The 15,076-nt window shown below is 41.8% G+C and overlaps 1 long non-coding RNA gene across 1 annotated transcript in view; it reads left to right on the top strand.

Moving 5' to 3' along the window:
• Window positions 1–7,378: 7,378 nt before the first annotated feature.
• LOC123383107 overlaps window positions 7,379–15,076 on the top strand; it is a 59,353-nt gene continuing 51,655 nt past the window's right edge. The window contains exon 1 of the long non-coding RNA XR_006592474.1: window positions 7,379–8,307. This is a non-coding gene — a long non-coding RNA (uncharacterized LOC123383107). The remainder of the gene's footprint in view (window positions 8,308–15,076) is intronic.

The raw sequence follows: 15,076 nt of genomic DNA, 5'->3' as shown, positions 1-15,076 counted from the left end.
CCAGTGTGGTTGGAGTTCAATAAACATGGAGGGTAGTCATTCAAGATGAAGTAAGAGACATTGGTAGGGGCTAGATAATGCTGGACTTTGTCTTCCCTTGTAGGGAATGTAGGCACCAGCTCTATCCTGTAAATCACCCGAGGTGCCGTATAGATCAGTGAAACACATTTGGGGACCAAATCAGTTGTCCTGAAGGTCTGGCCTCCTTGCATATATAAAGTTCCTCCACCACCTAGGATTTCTATCACTCCCAGATGATCCCAGAGTTCCAGGACTTGCCCTTCACACGTCCCATGCTTTCGTCCTTAGGCACAGTCAGGGGCCGAGGCTCCCACCTAATCCTTTATTGATGGACATGACTCTAGGTTTCCCAAATCTGACTCTATCCCTACCTCTCCCTGACCTCCCAAACCTCTGTGTTTTCCTGAAATTCAAGGTGAGCCACGAACAAATGCCCTAGGTCCCAATTTCTTTTTGAAAGGTCCTGTCACCTCTTTGATCTAAGCAAAGTCTTTTGTCCCCTGGTGAAGCACCTCCTCCTGCAAGCCTTCCATTGGTGGCTGTTTCATGTCCACACTCCACATAACTTAGGGCCTGAGGGTGGGGGAGTTATTCCCTCTCCCCATGGTGTGTTTTCCTACTTCCAAAATCCCAGTTGCTTTTAAGCATATCAGAAGTACCCAAAAGTACCAGGGTATGGAGTACAGAGGCATATAAGTACAGAGGAAGTGCCCCCCAAGTGTTGGCTTAATTAAATATTTTATTATTTTATTTTTGGTTTTTAGAGCAGGAGGGGAAATTGGTGGTGAAAGACATAGACTTTGGAACCATAGTGCCTAGGTAGGATTCAAGCTCTGCCATTTTTTATTTGTGAGATCGAGAGCAGGTTAGTTAATGTCCTTGGGACTCCGTTTTTTATTTTTAAAATGGGGATAGGGTAGATGGGAACTCTGAAGTTCTCAGAGTTCAGAGATGGGAACTCTGAATATGCTTGGCATATTATAAGTGCCATATAAATGTCTGTTATTTGTTGTTGTTGTTGTTGTTAATGGATTGATCTGACTTACATCTTCCTCTCCTCTCTTCTGCCTGATACATCCTTGGCAAATTCAGCACCCATGAAATTGGGTCATCTATGACTACAATCATTCAGCCTTTGGTGTCCTTAGCTCTAACCATTACCTCTTCTACCCCACCTCAGCCACCTACTCACATGTCCATTCCCTAGTCTTTGTTATCTCCAACAATCACATCTCTCTCAAATCATGATTTCATACATCCCACTTGCTTATTATCATCTCCTCTCTTGCTAGCTTATTCACTCCAGCATTTGCCCTCCAGAGACGGACATCATTGACCTTAAATCCAGTTATCTTTCCGCATCTTTGGGCTTTCTGGTACCTGGAAGGGCTTCGATTTGCATTGGTAGACTATTACAAGTCTCCCCAGAGGAATGGGGATTTACTGACAATCCCCCAATCTGATAAGTCCTGGTAGCTTATGTTAAATATATAATCATTACACAAATCAAGTGTGTATTAGTCATGCAGGAGACAGCCACCAACCTTACCCTGGGTAAGCAGGGGGAGAGCTTTGTAAAGTGACTCTATGCAAAGGTTAGAGAAATGAACAGGAAAGAATGCAGATCTCAAGGGTTGGCACTAGGAGTGAGCTGTCATTACTCCCAGGTCTGAAGGTCAAGGGGGAGATCTAAGTAGCGAAGGCTGCTTCCGTTAAGGAACAGAGCCAACGGAGCAGAGAGAAGTGGGTGTGTGTAGGGTGGAGGCTGGGAGTCAACAGCCACAGCTTACTTCCTCTGTCTCTTGACCTCTTGCGACTCACAACCGGAAGCCAGATGGTGGGGAGCTTGCATCCATATTGGCCAGGTTAGCGGGATGAAAAACGTGTGGAGAATAGATCTCAAAGGGAAGGCAGAAAGCACCTTACACATGAACTATACTCTCATTTTTATAAGATGCGTGCTTTAGAAAGTTAGTTTGTGCCAAAGCTCCCACCTGGTGTCTTTATGACTTCTACAGACAGCGAGAGCTCCAGGATATCATATCTGTCAGCCTGTGACACAGAACTGAATATGTTGGGCTGAGAATGTCCTGGTGTCCTTTTCCTTTGGAGGACGTTCTTGGGAAATGTTGGCAGTCCTGTTTATCATATTCCTGAGAGTTGAAATTGTGTTTCATTTTTCATTTTAGAGAGTTTTGTCTAGTTTATATATATATTCTTTCCTGCCCACTCTTCTTGTCTTTGTCCCATTCCAGGTGTCTATAAAATAAGTTCTTAGGAATTCAAGATTCTAAGGGTTGGGGAGGTGTTGAAGTTGGTGGGACATAATATATGAATTGCATCACTCATTAAAATGAAATATTAAATCAAGAAATTGCAATTGTCATTGACTCTTGTGCTTGGTTCTTAAGTGAGTAAATTAAGATCTAGTCAGAATCATGGGGTGCCTGGGTGGCACAGTCGGTTAAGCGTCCGACTTCAGCCAGGTCACGATCTCGCGGTCCGTGAGTTTGAGCCCCGCGTCGGGCTCTGGGCTGATGGCTCAGAGCCTGGAGCCTGTTTCCGATTCTGTGTCTCCCTCTCTCTCTGCCCCTCCCCCGTTCATGCTCTGTCTCTCTCTGTCCCCAAAATAAATAAACGTTGAAAAAAAAAAAAAAGATCTAGTCAGAATCAACACTTTAAGGGTCCAACTTATTTTCTGTACCTGTAGACTGAGTTAACCACACCTTAACAATTGAGTATTATATTTTTCATGCATGTGTCCCTTTGTTCATTCCTTCTGTGACTATATTTTGATTACCTATTTGTACCAGCTCTCTGCTACATTGGAGTGGGGTAGGGGACAGTGCTAAACCATAAACGAGGAGAAACATGGTCTCTGTCTTCTGACAGTTGACTAAAAGCCTGGTAAATACTAGATTCTGGATTACTAGTTTGCCTGACAATGCCCAGCTATTGCTGGGACTTACCTCCTGAGAAATATTAACAATAATAATAATAGTTTAATATTTAGTTAGTGTTTTCTCTATGCCCAAAACTCTATTAAGCTATTTTTCATTTTCTTTTAAAAATTCAAAAAATGCGTGTATAGAATTTAAAAATCCCTATTATACTATAAGGCTTATAAAACTCAGAGGCCACGATTTTTAAAATCATCTGACTGTTCTACTATTTATCTCATTGCCTAATAACATGTTCATATTATAATAGCTTGATTTTACATTTTGGATATGTGTCTCTGGTTTCCTACTTGGAAGATAAGGAATTAGGTCTCTTCTATACATCTGTACACTAACACAGCCCTTACCCCCCCTTGTTCTGCTATATCAATATCCAGTGTTTAAATTTGTATATATGATACATTCCTTCTGGCTGAGCCACATAGTGTGCTATTATATTTTCTCTTTCCCTCTCTTTTCTCCATTTTGGTATGTGTTTCGGGAGATAAAAATTGCCCTACGTTTTCATTTGTTACATGCAACTGTCACAAATGCGTCTACAAACTCTCTTCCAGGTGGTGAAACTCTGCATATTATTGTCAAATGCATGAAGTAATCTGTTGGTTAAGTTTTTTGGGTTTTGTCTTTGTTTTTGTTTTCCCCCTTGTAGGCATCCTCCTGGAGTCCTCTTTCTCCTGCTTCAGTCTCACCTGGATGCTCTCCACACTGGCTGCATCACAGTGACCTTGGCGTTTGTTTCAGCATCATCTTGGAATTACCTCTTTTTCTCTGCTAAGTTGGATCTCCTGTTTCCTGGATCTTTTCCCTGTCTGACTCCCCTTACTTTGATGGAGTGTGGCTTCCAACAGCTTTCTGAGTAAAGCTGTCTGGTAGGCAATATTTTGAGACCTTGAATATCTCAAAATATCTTTATCTCCTCGTACACTTGACGGAGAATTTAGAGAGCTGTAGTACTGTAGGTTGGAAACCATATTTACTCTGGTGCTGGAGGATATTATTCCACTGCCTTGCAGTCTAGAATGTTGTTCTTTATGCCCCGTGTCATTCTAATTCCTCACCCTCTTTAGGTGACCGTTTTATTCTTCCTTTGCAGCTAAGTGGACTTTTTCTGTACTAATATTCTTAAGAGAATTGTCTCACACAGTTTTCATGCCAGCTCGAGGAGGCAGGCACTGTTATTGTCAACGTCTTAAAAGTGAATAAATGAGATACAGCGATGTTAGATAGATTGCTAATATATCTGGAAAATAGGTGAGAGGGCTATGATATAAACCTGGGCCAGTTCTGCCTATATCATCTGCACTCCTCATCATGATGCATGAAGACTCTCCATGAAGTTCAGGTTTAACACCATGCTTTGTGTAAGGCCATTTCTGTTCAGGCCCACTCTCCTTTGGGTCCAAATCTACTGCTGGGGCAGTGCTTACAGCCCAGTCAATTCCTGGCTCACCCCATTCCCCTCTCCCTACCTCCCTGCTGTTTCAGTCTCTGTTGGGGCCTGCTGTGTGGTGACCATGAAATTCCTAGAAAGTGACTCCATTCAGAATCTGCATTTCCCATCTTTTAGCAACTTCTCTTTTCAAACATCTGATATTTGAAAATTCAGGAGTCTTATATCATTTTCCGTGAGTTGCATTTGTGTTCCATATTTCTGCCACTTTCTGTAGGGGAAACTTATTTATATTCCAGTGATTTGTTGTCTTTTCTTTGGCTATACATCATACTTTTTCTTAATTTGAAATGCATTTATCTCAAAGTACCTGAGATAAATTTTTAAAAATTCCTTTTCATTTTACTTCTGGCAAATACCCCTTTCTAAGGTCTCCATTTTGTATCTTGAATTAAGAAAGATTCATATTTAAGTGCATTTGCAAAGGAAGAGTGTCACCATTAGGAAGTGTAAAGATCAGGGGACCTGAAGTCTGTGGGGTCTCATTTTAGTTCTGGATCTACCAGCTACTTGCTGTTGATCTTGGATAATTCATCCAAACTCTCTCAGTCTTTGCTTCCTTATCTCAACAGGGGGTTAATTACTCGTATTCTCCCTGCTGTTACTGGGTGTCACAAGGACAAATGAAAAAAAATATGTGGGAAAATATCCTGTAATCCTATAGTAATCTTTGTCAAATTTGGGCCATATTCATATTATCATGCACTATTATTTAGTATCTAGTAAATATTTTTTCTTTACATTAAGTTACTTTCCAAATTTAAATAAATGTATTTATAAAGGGAAATTAATGGAAAGGAAATAAATACAGGGGGAAATTTAGGAAGAATCATAGAACAAGAACTCTTGTTCATCAGAGAACAAGAGTTGCTCAATGTATATGCTAGAAAAGAACAGATAGGAGTGAGTCTCGGGGTTGGGCATGAGTTTTCCAAGGTGCTGGATCAAAAAATAGGAAGATGGAATTAGTAAAAGAGAGGAAGACAGGAGGTAGTGGGTTGACCCCCTGAGAGATAAATCTAACCTGAAAGGGAGGATTGAGGTAGGGAGAAGTCAAGCCTGAGAAGTGTGGTGTCAGTAGCTTATGATGAGTGATAGGATAAGACACTGCGATTAGGGAGAGGCTGGGACTGAGCTAGGGGTTTAGAAAAAGGTGTTTTTTTGTTTTGTTTTGTTTTGTTTTGTTTTTTTTTGAAGAGGTTGTACAAGGGTCAGGGTTGAGGGATTGGGGGAACTCAAGGAGATATAAGGAAGGTTTGGGAACACAGGAGTGTTGAGAAAGTTAAGGGAAGGGGTGCTAATGAAAGGTGGTGAGGGCTATTGAGTAGGACTTGAGGGATGGGTGTTGCCATGCTGAGGGTACAGGTCGGTACTTTAAGGTGTTTTGTGTATTTTATATATGTGTGCCTACTATACCCTGGGAAATACTGCTTTGACACCATCTGCAAATATATGGAATTATTTATAACTAGCTCTTTGAACATCTATTGTCTTTACAGTTTTCTTCCATTCTTTCCTGGTAAGTATATCCTGGGATCTAGAACCTCAAAATGGCCCCATGGGCACAGTTGTCCCTGTATTTATATGGTGACCGGGGAGCAGGTAGAAGGCAGGTCTTGGTAAAATTTTAAACCTGCTAAAGTTCAAACTCGGAACACCTTTTAACATCTGGTAAATGTAAGCCCTTCCCCCTTTTTGATTTTCGCTTAGGCCTTTTTCAAAAACTTCAAGTTCTTATTCTTACAACTTTGGCTTATATAGGAAAGGGTCTGGAAGAAAAAAAATGCAGTGGAAACAGTTACATCACAAACTATTTCAAGACCTGCCCTAAAATGGGGAATCTGGGAGATAGCTCAGTGCTCCATCTTGCTGGATTCCTACACTGAAAAGCCCAGGACAAAAGAGGATTAAGTGTCCTAAGCATTATCTTGGGATTTGGGTTTCGTGCCTGGGAGGCCCAAGCCTGCAGGTCTGCCTAAGCACAGAAAGATAGCAACAGCTCTGAGCCTGACCTCTGCATCTTTAGCTAGAGTGGGGTCACTTAAAAGGACATTGGTCATGGGTGATTTTGAGCAGTTGTATCAACAGGGGGAAACAATGAGGAAATGGTTTAAGAAGAAGAAAAAATACTCGCTTATGTAACCCTCCCCGTTTTCCTCTTCCTTCCTTCCCTTCCCTTCCTTCTCCCAAGGCTAGGATTTAAATTTCAATTTGGGTTCCTTTGCAGAATCCTATAAAGGTCTGCTTTTTAATATAAAACTAACCACTGTGCTTTTGCGAATCCATAATTAGTGCTTGGGCCGAGGTGGTAAGATTCTGAAGCTACAGGGGAGGCCAGAAGTCATCTAATTCAGTCCCCTCACCTTGAAAAGAGAAATGTACAGGCCACGGAGGTGAAATGATGTGCCCAGGGTCACCCAAATGGTTAGTAGCGGCATCAGGGCTGGGTTGCAATTCCCTGCCTCCATCTGTTGTAAATCCTCTTGGACAGGCTTTGTGGCAAGCTACCAGAGAAGCTTATTGGAAAGCATTTAAAAACGTTAGACCGTCTGCAGATGTGATTTTAAAGGTTATTTATTTGTTTTACTGCAGATCATGACTTCCCCTCCATCCGTCTTCTTGTTCCAGGGCCAGATTCTGCCCTTTGATGTTCTTTGTGGCATTCAAGTTGCCTTTGGCCTGAATCAGAAGCAGGGTTTGACCCAAAGCTACTGGTGCCTTTGTTTGCTCTCCGAGGACTTCCCCTCCCCCCAGGAGGCTCTGAAAAATCAGTTGTCTTAGAGTTACTTTCTACACAAGATGTGTCCTGCTGTGTCTGTGTCATAGAATCTGTGAGCTGGATGAGACCTGTAAGGTCATCAGTCCAACCCCCCAACCCAGTTCAGACATGTCTTCCAAAAATTTCCTGGCATATGGTCACGTAATCTTATGGCTGAGAATTAGCTTGGGGACCAAAAAAATATCTTGGTTTCTTTTTGTAGGCAAAGAAGCTGAGATCAGAGAGGTGAAGTGATTCATCTCCACCCGGGTGGAAGAACTAAAATGAATTCTGGCTTCTGACCTGAGTCTGTAGCTTTGTCTACTGTACCATCCTATCCTTGATGAAATTCTTGCAAGAAATGTCCAGTGAATCGTCTGTGCTTTTATTCACTTGTTAATCATCATTAATTTACTAAGCCCTTATTTTACCCAGAACTAGTAGTTAGAGGCAAATTGACAATGGAGTAAGAGGAAAAATCCTCACGCTGAAGTCTAATTCCCTAAGACAATCAGTCTTTTGGGAGTTGTGTGAGTTTTCTCATGGTGCTGTAACAAATTATCACAAACTTTGCTGAAGACAGCACGTATTTATTATGTACAGTGCCAGAGATCAGAAATCTCCAACGAGTCTCACTGGGCTAAACTCAAGGTGTTGGCAGAGCTGTGTTCCTCCCGGAGGCTCCGGGGAAGGATGCGTTTCCTTGGCTTTTCTAGCTTCTGGAAGCTGCCTACAGTCATTGGCCCCCGGTGTGATCCCTCCCTCCGTCTCCATTGCCCCATCCTAACTGCCCCCATCATCTCTGACACTCTCTTCCCTTTTTCTTTGCCTGCGTGATGGCATGCAGCCCACCTGGGTAATCCGGGATAACCTCTCCATCTCAAGACCCAACGTTTAATTGCCTCTGCAGCTGCCTTTCGACATGGAAGTTGAGATATTTGGAGGTTCTCGGGTTTAGGACTTCACTACCTCTGGAGGACTGTTACTCTGCCTACCACAGAAGTCGCAGACAAAGCAGTCCAGAGACGTCACCAACAAATGTGAAGAAAGAAAGATCGCAGAGAACTGATGCTTGAGCCAAGCTGTGAGGGATGTGAGAAGTTCACCAGCCAATGCCGGTAAGTATGGGGCATGACGAGTAGAAAGAATAGCATGTTTTAAACCTGCCTGCGTAGGAGAGTGAGCACGTGGCACTGCTGGGGAATGCCGGGTTGCTTAGGATGCCTATTAAAGATTATCGGCCTATTAAAATATCTTTCCTGAACTCTCAACAACTTGCACACATAAGCCAATTAGGATAAAAGATGCAGTGAGGTATCCCAACTAACCCCAGGTATATTGTAAAAGCTGTACTTTTTCATAGAGGTTTGGAAGAAGAATATCATGAGAGATAGAGGTTTGCAATTTAAGTCTATTATTGAGGACCTTGAATAATCAGGGAAGGTCAGGTGGTGGGGACTGGCCAAATAGGTTGTTTGGAGAGAGAGGCCTGAAGGACAAGAAATGGTTACTTTAAAAAGGGGGGAGGGGGGCACCTGGGTGGCGCAGTCGGTTAAGCGTCCGACTTCAGCCAGGTCACGATCTCGCGGTCCGTAGTTCGAGCCCCGCGTCAGGCTCTGGGCTGATGGCTCGGAGCCTGGAGCCTGTCTCCGATTCTGTGTCTCCCTCTCTCTCTGCCCCTCCCCTGTTCATGCTCTGTCTCTCTCTGTCCCCAAAATAAATAAAAAACGTTGAAAAAAAATAAAAAATAAATAAAAAGGGGGGGAGGGGGTTACAAAAAGCATAATCTTTTTTTTTTTTCAAGGTTTCAACTATGTGATTTCACAGAGGAGACACATTCCCTGTTGCCAACCGAATCCTAGAAACTGCTTGATTTAGATTCATCCAACAGTGATTCTCAAACTCCATCCTTGTAGAACACCTTATCTGAAAAGTCACTTTGAGTGGTCCTTGGCTGTACTTAGTCAATATGATCTTTCCCCAGTTCACAGAAAAGAGAACAAACAAAAAAAAGATTTTGTTTCCATTTAAAATTTTTCTTCCTTACCTTTTTTTTTTTTAAGCCTTCCTTGACTTTCCTGTTAGCAGCTACATATCCAAATGAATCGGTGGTAATAAATGTAATAAATGGAAAAATGCAGATATGGTGCTAGGTTTTGAGACGTAAAGAACTACAATCTGCATCAAAGAACCCTATTTCTGATTTGCTATGAATAGATGTGCCCACAATTTATCGGGCCCCATAAAGAACATCATGATTCCCGTTCGACTGTCATCACAATTTGCATGACTACTACGTTTTTATCAGCAAATAGTTATTGGTACTAATTATGTCCTAGGTTGTTATAAAATCAAGGGATATGGAAATACAGAAACTATTATGAAAGTACAGTTTTAGGCCCTCGATCCAAAGACAAATTAGGCAAGATTAATTCCTTAGGCATCCTTCAATTTACTATCAAGTGATTTATTTGCATCCTTTAGCTCTATAATTTTTAATCCTCAATACTAATTTTGTATAAAGAGAACCAGGAAGAATACATAGCACATGGTATTATTTCGGTCCACGAGAGCGGGAGAAATAATGCAACAAAGTGAAAGGCTTGCGGTTAAGTTGCCTCTGATTACAGAGCTACTAACTGGGAGGGCTAAACTTGAAGTACCATCAACCTAGGTCCAAAGCCCTTGCTCTTTGCACCCCGCAAAAGCTGCCTCCCTCTAGTCACCGGGAGGTCCGGTGATGGGCTGTGACCACAGCTGGGACCTGGGTTATGACTGTCACATATCTTCTGTGGTCCATGCTGGAGCCACTGAGGGTACTAGCAGATGGCCTTCTGTGCAGTTGACTGAGACCCACACAAGCCACACAGTGTATGCTTTTTCCGTGACGCACCCTTGACCCTCTGAGGCAGGCCCTCTTTGCCAGAGCCTGATGCTGGGGCCCCTCCACCCCGCCCCTCCGGTTACCTTGCACTGGGAGGAAGCAAATTTAAGTGGCCCAATCTGGAAAATGTCAACTACAAACTGCTTTTTTTGGAGACAATCATTATGGAACACTGAATACACACTTTTGTGCCAAAGTTATCCCAATAAGGACATTTCAGCATGATAGAATATTTAAATTTTGTGAAATATTTATCTAGCTAAACTACAGTGTGTGAGGGGGCTGGGGGAAGGGTAGTTCTGGCTCAAGTGCGTGGTTTCAGTATCCATACTTTCCTCAAGATCGGATTTTGTCTACAAAAGAGATGCTGGATGTTATCCTAATTCCTGCACTTCGCAGCTGTTTAAATGGTCACATTCACCTCAACTACAGGACGTGAAGGCTGCGAGGTCAGTCGAATTTCTAAACTTAGGACAAGAAATATACACCGGGATTCCAGTAGGCAAGCTTGGCTGGTAGGAGGGAGGAGAGAGTAGATACGGAGTTTTTCTCACCGAGAACAAAGTCCTCTAAAGTTATACTCGATTGTATTAAAGTTGAGATAACTTTCCATCCTCTTGGCCTGGGTTGCTCCTATAGGCAGTCCTATGTCTGCCCGGTTTGGGTCATCTCAAGTTGATCCGTTCTGTTAACATTTTGATGCAACATCATTTAGGGTATTAAACTGATGTGATTTCCCCTCTGACGGTTTAGAAGACTTCCCTCTTTCATGTTTGGGGATAAGACGCTACTCATCTGTGACACGAGACGATGTTTCCATGTTGTCTATAAAATAATATGTTTTACACAACAGCCGAAACAAACAAACGAACAAAAAGCTGCTGGTGTCTCGAAAAAATAGTGGCTAACGTTTATTACATGTGTGTCAGCTATTGTTCTAAATGCTTCACAAATATTTGCTCATTTCTTCATCACTGAAAAAATCTTGGGTGGTAGATGCTATTGGTATCCTCGCTTTCCAGTTCAAGGTTGAAGAGTTACGGAAGTTGCTGGAGATCATAAGCTTTTTAAATTATCCAGAGGAGTCTGGACACAGGCAGACTTCCTCTAGACGCCGCCCTGACTTACTGAACAAGAACTATGGAAGTTTTAAGAGCCGGGCATGGTGAATGATAGTTGCCAGTCTGGGTTGGAAAGTGTTTTAGTGGTCACATCCTAGCGAAACCCCCTTATCTGGTAGTTCAAAAGCGTATGTAGTGGAGCCCTAGACACCTCCTAGTGGTACCGCAGGCCCCCTGTGAATTCTGAGGATACATCAATAGGGTTTTGGCCCATACTGGTTCTCCTTTTATCTGTTACCCATTTTATGCTTCCTCTATGGCTTAATTTGAATAACGGTTCTCTGGCTTTAAAAGTGGGAAAGCTATTGTCCTACTTATAAAATCTTGGTGTGAGCATCCAGCTGTCTTCTCATATCTTCCCGCAGTGGAGAACTTATTACCTGGTAGGATTGCTTATTCCAATTTCTGATATATCTATATATATTAGAAATACCTTTGCTTTTTAAACCAACCTTTATAGAAGGCTCTATTAAATGTCAATTGGGTTAAATTGGATGATGGCGCTCACCCCTTCTCTACCTTGACTCGTTTCCCAAGGACTTCTTTTCCCACTTACTGAGAGACGAGTGTCGAACACTCCCACTCTAACTGTGGATTTGTCTATTTCCCTTTTCAGTTCTGTCCGTTTTTATTGCATGTACTTGCGAGCTCTGTGGTTAGGTGCATAAACATCTAGGATTTTTGTGTCTTCTTGGAGAATTGACCCTTTTATCATCGTGTAATGCTTCCTTTTTCCTCTGGTAGTACAGCCCATGCTAGAGTCTACTTTTTCTGATATTAATGTAGCTACAGCAACATTTTTAAAATTAGTGTTTGCATGCTATATCTTTTTCCATCCTTTCCTTCCATGTCTTTCCATATAAAAGTGTGGAAAACATGAAAGTGGGCCTTGTTTTTGTATCCAGTTTGATCATCTCTGCCTCTTAATTTGCATGTTTAGATTGTTTATAGGTACTTTAATTATTGGATATGGCATGATTAATATTCACCATCTTGCTAGCCATTTTCTGTTTGTTTCATCTTTTTTCCTTTTTTCCCCTTACTTTGTTTTTTTTCTGAAATTACTGAGTATTTTTTTTTAAATTAATATTTATTTATTTTTGAGACACAGAGCGTGAGTGGGGAAGGGGCAGAGAGAAAGGGAGGCACAGAATCTGAAGCAGACTCCAGGCTTTGAGCTGTCAGCACAGAGCCTGTCCCCGGGCTGGAACTCACAGACCCTGAGATCATGACCTGAGCTCAAGTCAGACACTTAACTGACTGAGCCACCCAGGTGACCCCTGAGTATTTTTTTAAAATATTTATTTACTTTTGGGATAGTGCAAGCGAGGCAGGGCAGAGAGAGGGGGACAGAGGATCCAAAGCAGCCTCTGTGCTGATAGGCTGACAGCAGCGAGCGTGATGTGGGGCTTGAACTCCTGAACCACAAGATCATGACCTGAGCTGAAGTCTGACGCTCAACCGACTGAGTCACCCAGATGCCCCACTGAGTATTTTTTTTAATGAGTCTATTTTATCTTTACTGTTGGCTTATTATTTATATATCTTTAAAAAATGTTTGCGGTGGTTACATTAGTGTTTATAACACACATTTAGCGAATCAGCATCTCCCTTCAAATAACATGATGCCGCTTCAAATGTAGTTTAAATACCTGAAACGATAGTCCACTTTCAGATCCTCCCTCCCATCCTTTGTATTTGTGCTATTGTCACGCATTTCACTTTCACACATGCTACACCCACATGATGCATCACTGCTGTGATGTTCAAACCATCTTTTTGAACATCAAATATAAGAAAAAGTGAATTTTATATTTATCTTCACTTAAATCATTTCTGGTACTTTTTTTTTTTCTCTATATAGGCTCAAATTTCTGTCTTGTGTATTTCTTCTGGAAGGAAGAATTGCCCTGAACATTTCTTTAGGTCTGCTAGAAATGAATTATTCCAGTTCTCGTCTGATTAAAAAAAGGTCTTTATTACACAATAATTTTATTTTATTTATTATTTTTTTTTAATTTTTTTTCAACGTTTATTTATTTTTTGGGGGACAGAGAGAGACAGAGCATGAACGGGGGAGGGGCAGAGAGAGAGGGAGACACAGAATTGGAAACAGGCTCCAGGCTCTGAGCCATCAGCCCAGAGCCTGACGCGGGGCTAGAACTCACGGACCGCGAGATCGTGACCTGGCTGAAGTTGGATGCTTAACCGACTGTGCCACCCAGGCGCCCCTATTACGCAATAATTTTAAAAAATATTTTCACTGGGGATGGAATTTTAGTGGACATTTTTTTTTCTTTCAGTACTTTAAAGATGTTACTCCATTATCTTCTGACTTGCATAGTTTCTGACAAAAGTCTTGCACTTATTTATAGCATAGGTCTTCTCCCGCTGACGACCCTCAAGATTTTTTTTCTGTCTTTGGTTTTCATAGTTCGACACGTGTAGGAGTGTATGTATGTATGTTTCGTATTTATTCTGCTTCATGGTCTCTGAGCTTCCTGGATCTATAGTTTTGTACCTTCCCCATCTGTTATCTCTTTAAATATTCTTTATGCTCTAATCTGTCTCTCTTTTCCATCTGAAATCCAATGGCATATGTGTTAAGCCCTTGATATTGTGTTGCAGCTCTTGGACAACCTACTTCTTCCCCTACTCTTTTTTCTCGTTGCCTCTCATATGGTGGAACTTCTATGTATTACCTTCAGGTTCTCTAATTCTTTCTTCAGCCGCGTCAAAGTTCATCAAAGGCTTTCTTCATCTCTGTGCTTTTCATTTCTAGCATTTCCATTGGATTCTTTCTCAAAATCCCCATCCCCTGCTGAAATTATCTGTCAGATCCTGCCTCTTATGTATCTTTTCCACTAGAGTCTTCAACATCTTGACCAGCTGTTTTAAATCCCCCAACATTTTCAACATCTGTCTCATTTCTGAGTCTGGCTCCATTAATCACTTTAATTTTATTTGATTTTATGATGGGGCATTGTTTTTACCTTGCTTCTTTGTAGGCTTCAGAATATTTTTATGTGACAGTAGAGACAGCTATCTAATTTTTATGCCTGGAAATGGGTATGCCTTTCGCTAAGGCTTTTAGGGAAAGGGGGTATCGGTTTGAGTCAATCAAGTCAGGAATTACGCTCTTTTCAACACTTATTTTGCTATACTAACCCTCCCTGCATCACAGGCTTCAAGTTCTAGCGTTCTAGTGTGTTGAGTGTAATGGCTGGTTTGCAGGATAGATTTCCTCAAGATCTGCCCCACTTTCAGCTCTAGGTCTTCTCTCTTTTCTGACACCTTGAGATGATTGCTTCTCATTCTCTTGTTCACTCTTGGCAGTAAACTGCTGCTGGTGGGGAGGAGGCAGAGGGTATTCTCTCTTGTTCTGGTTGAGATTCAGCCTTAGTTAGATACTGTGTCTCTATGAGACTTTTCCATGATCCTGCCCTTTCTTAAGCTGGAAGAGACCTCTTGGTCTGGGTTCAGGATGCATTTTCCAGAGACAGAGGGACTTTTTCTGCTTCTTTTCCCCAGCTCCAGTGAATCTTCATTACTGTCCAGGGCCAGCATTGTTTGTTTTTCCTTACCTATAGGTAGGCTTAATATTCTTGTTCTAGGAGAGGTAGGGTAGAAGGATCTCTGAGACCTATGTCACGAGGGAGAGTCCCTTAGGTTTCACACTCTGCCTCCAATCATTCTTGTAAGCACCCACTGAGGTCTGCTGTCAGGTGTCTGTTGAGAAGAGCCAGTGAGTGGGTGGAAATTCCCATGGTTCCAGAGGCTCTATAATGTCATGTTACCCCAGTGTGGCTTTTAGCAATGTGTTAAAAATTTTAGTTGAATTATTTTTTTATACATTTTTTTTTAATTTATTTTTTTACTTAC

Source organism: Felis catus, chromosome F2, assembly GCF_018350175.1.
Source record: "Felis catus isolate Fca126 chromosome F2, F.catus_Fca126_mat1.0, whole genome shotgun sequence".
In the NCBI taxonomy this organism is placed as follows: Eukaryota; Metazoa; Chordata; class Mammalia; order Carnivora; family Felidae; genus Felis; species Felis catus.
Note: the sequence above shows the minus strand (reverse complement) of the source record. Positions and strands in the feature narration are given on the sequence as shown.